The sequence below is a fragment of the Cariama cristata genome, unplaced genomic scaffold (genome assembly GCF_000690535.1).
Source record: "Cariama cristata isolate BGI_N322 unplaced genomic scaffold, ASM69053v1 scaffold14404, whole genome shotgun sequence".
Classification (NCBI taxonomy): domain Eukaryota; kingdom Metazoa; phylum Chordata; class Aves; order Cariamiformes; family Cariamidae; genus Cariama; species Cariama cristata.
In genome coordinates, this window is record NW_009615092.1 from 2,523 (window position 1) to 14,101 (window position 11,579).

Here is an 11,579-nt window from a genome sequence, read left to right on the forward strand (position 1 = left end):
AAAAAAAAAAAAAAAAAAAAAAAAAAAAAAAAAAAAAAGGAGGGAATTTAAAGAATGCTAAAATAGACAAAATAAATAAAGATAAAATAGTAAAAAAACCTAAATAACTGAATTGGAATATGGGAACATGATGTTAGACGTAGCTGAATCCTATGGATTGTAGGATCCACAATGTGCCTCCCATCCTTACCCCAGCCTCTCCAGAAGATTGCAGTGAGCTTTAGTCCTTTTTGTCCCCTAACCCATCTTGAAGTTTACTAGCAGTTCACAAAAATAGCCTCAGAAGAAGCACACACACACACAGAGGATAGTTAGACGTAGCATTTAATAAGAATATGGGATCGACAGCAATGATCATGCATAGGGCTCAGTGAGAAGAGGGTGCTGAGCAGCACGTGACTTATATGCCGCTGGTCCCTTTTATACACCTCCTCTATTTTCCCATGCCTGGTCCTCCCTGATCCATCTTGATCCCTTCTTTTCCCTGCCTTTGATCCATCTCTTAAACATGCCATAATAAGTTTTGTACCAACCCAAACACGCTCCACCATGAAATTATCATTCCACTTATTATGGATCCCTTAGTAAATTCTATACCTTTTTGCACAATATTCCCCTTTAGTCTGCATAGCACTCTGGAGAGAGGATTTCTTTATTTGACCTAATTTATTTATTTATTTATTTATTAAAAAAAAACAGAGACCATGGCCTGATCTTTCTCTTTCAGTGCTGATTCAATGTGCTCCCTGTTCAAGTTACTTGAGCTTCTTGGCCGGTCTCTGTTCTTCTAGTCATCACCTAGTTTCTGTGGTTGATTTGATTAGCTTTTAATAAGATAACCTAATGCATAGGGCTGGAAAAACATCCTGAAGGTCACAAGTCTACTCTTCTTGTATCACTAGCAACAGCATCAAATAATTTTCTCCACAAACTCTTTAAGTTCCACCTTAAAAGTAAGGTATTTTCAGTTATTGCAGTGATTGAAAAGTTATTTCAAATCCCTCATGCTTTGACTTTAGAAATTTTATTTTGATTTCCATCTTAGCAGTAATAATGGCCTGGCTACACCCATTTGTTTTTCTGCCAACATCGTCCATTAGATGAAATTGTTTTCTTTCCCTGGTCTGCACATCCTTCATAGAAACAGTGATGATATCCCATCGCAGCCTTCTATTTACTGACCTAAACAATCCAAGTTCTATTAGTCTCTCCTCATATGAAACACTTTCCATTCTCCTGATCAGATTTTAGGGCTTTATGTTTAAACAAAAGGAATAGAAATTACACTGGTTCCCCCAAATACAATTAGGCTGAAAGAGTCTAATCATAGTGTCTCCATCCTAATGAAATAATAACATAGACCCTCTTCAGCATTTTGATTTTATAAGATATTTGGATTTACGATGTCTTTCTATTTTGTAGAGAGCTATAAATAATAATGTTTCTGTGATATAATTTAACTTGACAACTTTAATGAAAAGGGAGATGATGGGTTCATAGGGCTCTTTGTTAAGCAGTTTCTGTATAATTAACACAGAAATTCATCATTTTTGAGCATTGCCTTATGGATCAGTTGCATCTTAATACAGTGATATAATTAATAGTAATGAAATACATTTTGTAAGATATTTTATCTCTAATTAGCTAATCAAGATGGTATTGGAGCCTGACTTAAATGGACACTTCATAAATAAGTCTTGACCTGTAAAACATCTACTTCATTTTGATTGCCATCTCAACATCAGTTTGAAAAATTCCAGTCAAAGGTAAGACTTTGATGGGAATCTGAAATTAAGAAAACATGAATTAGTCTAGAAACTGGAAGAAACCACCTAGTTAACAGAATCAGGTGCAGGAATAACCTTTGAATAGGAGATAGCAGGCAAAAGCCTAGTCAGTTTTAAGCTGGAGTTTGGCACCTTGTTGCTAACAAGCTATGATATCTCTGCATACAACACCAGAGGACTTGATGCCATCACATCAGCTGGACTCCACATCTCAAAGTAAACAGTCAGCTTTCATCTGTCTGTATGAGAGATCAGCTGCTATCAGCCGTGGTGGGAGGGAGAGCATGTCAGAAGCCTATGTGCCAGCAAAGGCTGAGGAATGAGCAGTGCCTCTGTCCTCTTGGCTATCTCAGGGTACGATGCCTTCTCATTCAAATGCACATGTTCTGGATTGGTGCAAACAGAGTGCTGAAGTATAAAGTACTGACACATTGGCCCTCTCCTGCTTCAGTTCTGTGCTGGGTGGAGGTATCCATGGGTAGTGATTTCAGAAGCTGAAGTACTGGTTTTTATCAGATCGCGTAACAAATTGTTGCAACTCTGGTGACAACTTGTATGCTGTCCAAAGTGAAACCTACAGGAGAGGCAGTATGCACATAAGTGTAGTGTATCCATAGAATAGGCAAAGCTTGAGAGCATGACACTTCCACAGGCACCCAGGACAGAGGTGTGCCTCTCGCAGAGGAGCAGGAGAAATGGCAGACACAACCCAAGATTAAGGCTGGCCCAAATTTATTTCTCCAGTAGGTTATACTACATGGTCAGTGGAGCAGAAATCTGGAAAGGCAGTTATAGTTAGGTGTCTGGACCAACACCAGCAACATGGCAGTGCAATGAATGAAAAGTCATTGAGTTTTGTGTCTGACAGCTGTCGTGGTTTAACCCCAGCCAGCAACTAAGCACCACGCAATTGCTCTCTCACTCTCCTCCAGTGGGATGGGGGAGGGAATCGAAGAGTAAAAGTGAGAAAACTCATGGGTTCACATGAACACAGTTTAATAGGTAAAGCAAAAGCCATCCACACAAGTGAAGCAAACCAAGGAATTAATTCACCACTTCCCATCAGCAGGCAGGTGTTTAGCCATCTGCAGGAAAGCAGGGCTCCATCACACCTAACAGTTACTTGGGAAGACAAATGCCATCCCTCTGAATGTCCTCCGCTTCCTCCTTCTTCCCCCAGCTTTACATGCTGATCATGACATCATATGGTATGGAATAGCCATTGGGTCAGTTGGGGTCAGTTGTCCCAGCCGTGTCCCCTCCCAACTCCTTGTGCACCCCCAGCCTCCTCGCTGGTGGGATGGGGCGAGAAGCAGAAAAAGGCCTTGACTCTGTGTAAGCCCTGCTCAGCAGTAGGTAAAACATCCCCGTTACCAAGGTTGTTTTCAGCACAGATCCAAAACACAGCCCCATACCAGCTACTATGCAGAAAATTAACTCTATCCCAGCCAAAACCAGCACAACATCCTACATGAGCAACCTCTCACAAATGCTACTGGAGTAAAAGGGCACAGCTGACAAGCACATGATCTGTAGCACAAGGGAAAATTGCAGGCCTAGCAACCAAGAACCAGAGTCACTGAGATGTCAGTAAGAAAACTGGATGCAGTAGTAGTATTAAGCTTACAAAACTGGTCTTGTGCCTAACAGATGAACTGTGATATTTTCTCACAGGTGTGCTACCTGGTAGAGTCTTGCTGCAAACATCTGCATACTGCTCAGCTGAGGAGACACAAAGGCAGTACAAAATCTCTCCTTTTACATGACTTAAATTAACACACACGCATAGGATGGCTTTAGCCAGTCTCAGGTTCTCCAATGCATTTTTCAGTATGATCCCATGTACTGTGCAGTCAGTGTAGGAAAAGCCTCTGCACTGTATATCTGCCCCCGCTGCAGACATATGTATGCTGTCTGCTGAACTGAGTTTCACAAACTCACATGTGAAGTGCTGCATCCTGATTATCTGATTCTGCTGGAAACCTGCCAGATTGCTTTCCTAATCCCTCTCATAACATTAGTGTGAAATCAGTCATCACTGGCATACTTCGTTTGTGCACATAGCCAGGACTCCAATATGTAAAATAGGATAGAGGGGAAATATCGGAAAGGAGTTCAATGCCCTTTTTTTCTATCAATGCTATTTAAATACCTACTCCAGGCTTAAGTAACAAAATTAATCCCCGTATATAGATTTTCCTCATTCTCCCTTCCTTCATTGTGATCCTGTCAGAGAACAGATAAAAGGAACGTCCAAGCAAATGTGAAGTTGTATAGATTTTATGGGCTCTGTCTTGTTCAGAGCTGGGAAACTTTTCTGTAGGCTTTCAAATTTATTCAAACTTTACTATTTACGACTTAGTATTTTGTGATGCAGATACTGAAAATGTTTAAAAAGCATGCCAGCATGTTTCTATGTAAAATATGTAGTACACATACAAAAGACCTTTTATAAGATCAGTTGACACTTTTCCGGACTTACAAGTTGACTTTAGAAGATAAGTGATCTTCAAATCTGGTTTTATTCTAACTTTCAAACCACTCATTACATAGAAAGACTCATTTGATCAGTAAGTTAATATGCATGACTCCCACTTTCCCTTAGGGCATGGGATTTGATATTCAGAAATAACCTCTATTAGTGGGAATAATTTCTCAAGTAACTGTTCTGTGAACACAATTCTGATTTGAGAGATGATTAAAAAGGTGCAATTCTATGCAGGTGGGGAAGTAAGAGGCCACAAAAGCCAAAAATCAACATAGTCTGCATAGGTACTGTAGTTCTTCAGAACTGTAAGGTTGCTGAGATTCAGTAATTTAGAATTGAATTTGTCTTCTAACAGCTAGAGAATCCTAATGCTGCAACTGGATGAAACAGAGCCAACCCTGTGAAGATCTGAAGAGCTTTCCACTCTCATATTTCCACCTGGGTTTCCCATGACCTTTTTCCCTAGTGGTCTACTACCAGTATGAATTAAACAGAGAGATACAAACCCCACTCAGACGCACTAAGTGAATTAAATTCTAGCCATATTTAAGTAAAAGAGTTTTCCTCACTGCCTACATTGCAATCCCATTATTTCTGTTTTCTAGTACTGTATCTTCCAGGTCTTTTTCAGGTATGTTTGTCTAGGGGCATGTCAGGCAAACCATTTCCCACCAAAGAGGAATGTCAGCAAGGTCTCCAGCTAACACAGTTCTTTCTTATGAGAAATGAGATTTCTGTCACTTGGCTAGCTCTTCTCCTGCAGTTTCCAAGATGACAGCATGAGCAACTCTTGCTTTCTTCCCCAATTCTGTGTTTTTCAGGGCAACATAAAGTTGGTACAACCAACATTTTATTGTTATAACGAGGTGGGTGTTGGTCTTTTCTCCCAAGTAACAAGTGATAGGATGAGAGAAAACATCCTCAAGTTGCACCAGGGGAGGTTCAAAGTGGATATTAGGAACAACTTCTTCACTGAAAGGGTTGTCAAGCATTGGAACAGGCTGCCCAGGGAAGTGGTTGAGTCACCATCCCTGGAGGTATTCAAAAGATTTCTAGATGTGGTGCTTAGGGACATGGTTTAGGGGACTTGGCAGTGTTGGGTTGCCAGTTGAACTTGACAATCTTAAGGGTCTTTTCCAACCGAAAGGATTCTATGTGGGGCCACAATAAAAATGAGAGGTCTGACAGAGACTGGTGAAATTAATGGTTCTACAGAGAGAAGAAACAGTCTGCAAAACATTGTGTAGGTCCTGGTAGAAAACGAATCCAATGATCTGACTGGTCTAACAGAAATGAGGGGTAAAAATGCTGAATCATTGGACATTTAGGGCAGAATTTGAACCAAGCTTCTGGGTGCTGGGCCTGGGATAGGAGTCCAAATTTTGGCATTCTGGATGGTTAGATATATGTTTAGGTTCAAGGATAAGTCTGTAGATAACTTTGTTGAAATAGTTGCCCTACTGAGATGGTCTGTGCTGCCATCAGAAAAGCTGAAAATGCTGCAGGCTGTCTCTTCCATTAGTTATTTTTGTATTTTCCTAGATAGTTGTAAACCAAAGCAGAAGTGATTCTGAAGAGTCACTTAATAATGTCGCAATTGCTTAGCTTCCGTTTCCCTCAAACATAATAAAAACAAACTGAACTGAGATAGACAAGGTTCTTAAATACTCTTGTTCATGGATTTTATTGTTTAGTTTTTAAAAGCCTATTTTCCCAAATGGCATTTTTGGTAGTTTATTTGTGCTTTTATTGGATTGTGTTGGATAATTTTGAAAGAATGTTGGGTAAAGTATTTCCTAGCTTTAAAATTTTAAGAGTTATTTTCTGTAGGTGTCTGAAATATACTGGTCTGTCCGCTGCTAGCTGTTGTCACTTAACAAATAGCCCAGAAAGCAGCAGATCCTAGCTTCATGAAACAATCAATTCCCTGAATCCAAACATGACAACAAGTAATTCTGAGCAGTATCCTTTCAGTTGTATTGAGACCTCCTACTTTTACTGGAGAATAGATTTGATTTATTTGCAATGGGGACCCTTGATGAAACTCAGTCTGGCAGAAAGAAGTAGCAATACTTTTACAGTACCATAACTCTTGTTCTGTACACTCTTAAAGAGAGATCAGCCAACTGGGCATTTAAGACAGCAATCTTAACTCCTCAGTGCTGCATGAATTCCTGCCTGGGATTTGGTGAGGTTGTAACATAGAAGTTCCCACTGCTTGCTGTGTTTTTTCTCTATTGTAATTTGTATGATATTTCAAGTAGTTATGAGCAAATTTATCTGAGTATAGCACTAGTCTAGTACGGTTGTAGGTTCAAAGAATAAACCCTCTATGGACAATGACTGTGCAGAAAGCAAGGCCAAAGAAAAGGAGCTCTGCTATTGTGTGCAGTATACATGGAAGAAATGAATGAAGAAGTAAGGAAGACAGTGAATTTTAAACTGATTCATATGGGAAAAACAGCTCTGCACATCACATGCAGATTCACAGTTTATGTACAGGGACACAAATCTATTCAGATTAGTGGATTTATAGAAATTTCTGTAATTGTAAAATTTTGAGCTAGCTTATCTAGGTCATCATAAGCTTTATGTTCAGGATTGAGCAAACATCTTTGGAAGAATTCATCTTAATGTCAGTGCCTGTCTGGCCCCTCTAAGGAATATACAGTGGAGTAAAGAAATAAGAACTCTCTTCATGCTCTTCAGTTACCACCAGATAGTAACCTAAAATGTGTGGACTAAATATCTTGGCATATCTGCTTTTCATGGAGAGGAATGTTTCCATTGAAGCTTGCACTGACAGGGAAAGTAAAAACAAGCACAACAGACTGAAGGGATAATTATTATTGGCGGACAACAAATACAACACTTCAATTCAAACAAGACCAGCTGCTAACATGTGTAAGACCAACCCATAGAGTACAGGCACTTCCCATAGCATAATCACAATTGTGATGGAAGGTTAGGTTCCCGCATCTTTATCACCTACTAAATTTAGTGGAAAGCTAGTGCATCATCCTTTTCAAGACCTCCTGGAAAAGTCAGAACAAAGGCTGTGCAGTCATCCTTGTGGCAACATTGTAAATACATCTACCAATTTTGCGCTCGAGGCAAATGTTCTGTGAGACAAAACACATACAACTGACAGATGAGGTCATTTCATTCCTTTTGGACAGCAAGTTACCTAAAATTGAAGAGGTCTTTCACAAAATGTGCATTAAAGAATGAGAAACATGTCTTAGCCATCTTTCCAGATCCATGATTCAAAGACACCAGCCAAGCAAACAGACTCTCTGACAATTCTGACAGCCATGAGTCAGGAATGATTAATGAAAAACAGGGTAAGTTTGGCCACTGATATTAGGGGGCAGGTGAAGGGGAATGTAAGGAAAGAGCTAGTATTTTATTAAGATTTGAGTCACGAGTTGCTGCTGCTCACCAGCAAAGTTACCATAATCACAATTTCCTGTATTTTGCTCAGGAATGTTACAGGATCCCACAGAACCTGGACATATATTTATGTCTCTAAAAGAACATCACTCAGTCTGACAAGACAGGCTACTGACAGGGAAGTTAGGCATGCCTTCCCTTCAAAATGATGAACATATAGATGAAAACGCAAGGATATTTCATAGAAAATGATGTATTGCTACAAATACAGGCAAAGAAGGAACTGGACTGGAACTGCACACACTTCTTTCAGTCTCTTCTACTTTTCATGCATTTCTCCTAAGAATCTTCAGTGCAAGAGGAACCTTGCCACGAAGAAAGCTTGACTTCATATGAAGCCTGGCCAACACTTTGTGAAGTACATACCAAGCCCTCCTGTGCATGTTATGTCTTCATGTAAATCAGAAAATGAAATTTTAAGAAGAACCGTTATGGAATAAAGTGAAAAATTTCCCACTGTATGATAATTCTGCCCAAGTACTATGAAGCCAGTACTTACCTGTACGTATTTATAGATTACTAGAAGAGGACGTAATAGATGAACATCTCCAGATACTGCCTGAAGACAAACACCTTACCTAGAAGGTTAATATTCTTATAAAGGTTCTTCCTTTCAGACTTTATCAGCCTCCCTACCTTTTATTAGGGTAAGTGTCTTGACCTCCTAGATACCTTCTCTGACTTCTGTTCTTCTGAAAAGTAGGAAAGGCTAGGAAGGTACTTTGAAGTTGCGGAAAATATTATTAAGGTTCAGGATGAATTCTATAGGTATTTGTGTTCTGTTTTACCACAGATGTTGATTATTCTCAGGTTATAGCACGATCAATAATATCTAGTAATACTTCAAATTCTACCACTTCTGTACATCAGTATTTAAGTCAGTAAATATTCAAGAACCAACAATACAGAAATATTCTCCATACTTGCATACTCCAAGCAAAAGTGCCACGCTGAGACCCTCTGAAGTGTAAGGTCTTTATATGTTAAATATGTTTTCGCAGTTCTGTACAAAAAGGATAGTAATATATATCACTCGTGGTGAGTCAGGCACACTGACCTCTCAGCTTCTGTACATGAGCACAGTGGATAACAGATGAAAGTACAATTTCTTTGTATATACAGTTAAAACAGTGAAAAGAAGGATGCTTTACCTGCCCTGCATTAATAATTGTTTCCAGGGATCATTTATGTAGACAAAAGAAGGCATGCAGATTATAAATGTTGCTTTATACCTTTTTAAGGGTACACAGAATAAACTGACTTAGCTATACAGTTTAGTGATGTGTTTTCCTCAACTGCCACAATGAATATGAATGTCACTATCAAGTATACATTGACTTACAGTTTCTGAATGACAAAGCCAAGATAAGTGGCACCTGGAGATTGATGGAAGACTGACAAGATTTGAAAATGTCTCTTTCTGCGAAAAGAACACAATAACGAATCAACCATTTTCATGTTAAAAGCAGAGCTATACTCTCCCTGATGCATGTACTGAAGGGAATTAAGCAGTACTCCCCGATGTGTAAGCTAGCTTTAAATATTTACTGTATTATTTTATAGCATGTTAAATGAGAATCTCTAGGGGTTTTGTTGTTGGGTTTTGTGGTGTTTTTTAAATAGAAAGTGTAAGTGAAGAGATGATGCAGCTGCAAGAAAGCAGTGCTTTAAGTACTGACAGTGCCAGGTGTGGGGGTGGCTGGAATGAAAGATTCAGAAATTAGAAGAGAAGTATGCCAGGAAAACTAGTTCTTCTTTAACCTCAGTGCCGCTTTCTCTTTATATTTCCAAGTTACATAAACTCTTGAAAACCAGACTTTGAAATGGAAGCTATCTAATTCTTAACAGCTAGCAGCATCACTTCTACAGAACTGAGCATAAAGACAACCCTGCATTTTATCCGTGCTTTTCCATAGGGATGTTTCAGGTGTAAAAGATCAGCTGAGCTCCTGAAAGAAGCTCCTGAATAATTTCAAATAATCTTCCACCTGTACTTAGAGAAATATCTCTGAGATAAAACATGATCAACAATAATGGATTTCCTTCAGGTTTATGTTGTCTCTCCTATTAATAGCTCCCAGTATGTAACTTGCCTCTTCTGTGACAGAATTTTAACACAGCTAGTCCAGCAGCCAGTTTCTGATCCACCTCTAGCTCCACATCCTTTCCTGCTATGCTGATGGCTAGTCAGTTAGTCTCCATTTTATATTTATTTATTTTCTTTCTTTTCCCTTGCCCTTCTCTCTGTCCTCTTTCCCCCCACGCCCCCTGCTCCATTGCATCAACATCATTTTGAATTCTGATCCTGTCCCACATACTGCTTGCCATTCGTCCTGGCTTGGAGCTGTCAGCAAATTTCATAAGCATACTTTCTCTTCCATCATCCAGGTGGCTAATGGAAATATCAAATAGAACCAGCTCCGGGCATATTCCCATGGGACTCAGTTGAGACATCTTCTTGACAGCAAACCTCTGAGCGCAGCTTTCCAACTGACTGTGTGTGCCACTCGGCTGTGCTTCCATCCAGACCACACATCTCTGGCTTGGGGGAGGATTGTCACGTGGGACAGTGTCAGAAGTTTTTTTGAAGTCAAATTCTGCTCCCCCTTATCTCTTAGAGTAGTCCTTGTCATATAAAGAAATATAACTGTTTTAACATTAACATTTCATCTTTTAAGAGCTTATAAATAGATTGTGTAATATTTTATTCTAGAACTAAAAAGTAGCTGTGGTGGCTAATAGATGACCAGTTTGTCTTAATTTTTTCCATTTACCCATTTGTTCATTTATCACGGACAAAACCCAGCAGATTTCGTAAATGTTCTCCCCGTGTTCTTCACCCTATAAGGTCTTCTAAAATCTAGTCACAGTAACTATCAATTTTGCATGCCAGTAAGATCTGTTTCAGCACAGTTGACCTTTACTGTGAATCAGTACTTTTCTTTTTTACATGTAAATCAATACATGTTGACATGGCTCACTAATGGAATACAGAGGAAGCATATGATTAAAATCAAAATCAGAATCAAACACTGTCAATATTTTTAGAGTTTGAATATGACTCACCTCATAAATTGGCCTTTCTCCAGAATTCATTCTTTTCAATTAAGCTTTTATGAAGAAAAAATATCAGCTGTAGGATGAAATTTATACTCAGGACAAAAATGTGAATGAGGGAAATGTCTGTTTCAGCTCTGAGATTTAGAAAACAGTTTGATATTCAGTAGAGGATATTGCTGTAATTTTTTGTTCCATACAAAATTAATTTTTGGAATTTTTTTCCACTTGGAAATGAAGGCTGCTGTGCCACAGATACAACACAAGCTTGACTCCATAAATGCTGTCAAACTGGAAATAAGGAAAGCTATCAGAATTAAGTATGTTCAACGCTATCTGTGCTTTTTCATTCAACTCAAGGTGAAATCACACTGACCAGAAAAATCCCTATCAAAACCCATCTATCTGGATCAGAACCAACCAGATCAGAAAAATCAGGTGCATTCCATATGCAGAAAATTAACAAATCCCTGAGTTACCTGCTACTTTTGCAGCTGAACATTGGCAGGACACGTAAGACAAAGCACTGTCAAGCTCATCTCTTTGTTGTGGAAGAATTCACAAAGCTGTAATCACATGGCCTCTGAACTTTGCATTTTGATTGAGTCTGTGCTTTAATTAGTACCATGACGGGGCATTCAGTGCAGATCTGGCTGAAGGTGTTTATTGACTTTGTAATGCCCTGTGCCATCTCACCATTCAGCTGGCAAAACATAAGCAACGCGTTCCACCTCCTTGTAAGCGCCAAGTTAGGCAGTGTCACTTAAATCACTGATAAAGATACATTACGGGGC